Raw genomic sequence first — 1,123 nt, 5'->3', positions numbered from 1 at the left:
CGCGTCCCTGCTCCCCGTGCCCGTTCGGGGCGTCACCCTGCCCGGGCCGGTTACCCCTAGGCCCATCCCTTAAAACCGGGCAATGAGGAGCCGCAGGTGATGGCCGGGCAGACCTGGGGAGCTCATGCGGGAAAGCCGGCATCGGGTTCCAGCAGCGCTCCAGAAGCGGATGAAAAAGCAGTGCCACTGCCCAAAGCCAGTTGTCCTCTCCTACATCTTGCTGTAGCACTGCAGCAAAATTTGAGTCATGCTTAAACACACGCCCTCACCCAGCAATCTAAATATTCTTTCTAACTTTTTTAATTTGAGAGCAGTTAATTTGATAAGATACTTCACACGTAGCCCTTCTGCACATATTCAATGCCCACGGATATATGACACCAGAAAAACCCTGGTTTTGGGAAACATGCTGAAACCTGTAGTTTTAGCTTATTCAAAGCTGCAGAAATTCAAACGGCTTTGATAAGTAATGTTGACCGGGCTCAAACATCTCCAGGGAGCAATGATAGCAGAAAACTTATGCAATGACAGAACCAAAGGTTTCATTTCTCTTCTCATAGATATTAGTATCTACACCCCAATACTCGGTGATAACCACCTCTGAAAAGTGTCTTACTCTCTCCTAACGATGGATGGAGAAGTCAAATCTGTCTGAGGGGTTCCTCTCACTTTACTGACATAAGCAAGCCACTCGTTTACACTAAGCCTCTTGTTTGTATGGCTCAAGTGATGTGGGATAAATTTCACTGTGACATAGGAAAGGATATAAACTTTTATGGCTTATTTTTTAAGATAACCTCTTGTCCCTGACTGAGAAGACACTTCCTCTGTCTGCAGCTCCTTACAGTGCTGGGTGTGCAAATTCTCTGCCTACTGCTTAGGAGCAGAGTGCTTGCCTGAATGAGCCAGTATATCAGCCTTGTCTTACTCATATTTTATTCCAGGGCACGGTGGACTAATTCACATGCATTTCAGGTTGTCACTCGTAAGTTTTTCCTGTCTTACTAGCCTAGAGTCTACAGTTTCAACCCACAAAGGTTAGAATAGCATCATTTTACGTGCTGGTCCATAGTGTTGTATCTGTCTATAGCACCTAGTGGTTTTGATATGAATAGTTCTTCTG

The sequence above is a fragment of the Geospiza fortis genome, unplaced genomic scaffold, assembly GCF_000277835.1.
Source record: "Geospiza fortis unplaced genomic scaffold, GeoFor_1.0 scaffold456, whole genome shotgun sequence".
Lineage (NCBI taxonomy): Eukaryota > Metazoa > Chordata > Aves > Passeriformes > Thraupidae > Geospiza > Geospiza fortis.
This window is presented reverse-complemented; position numbering follows the sequence as displayed.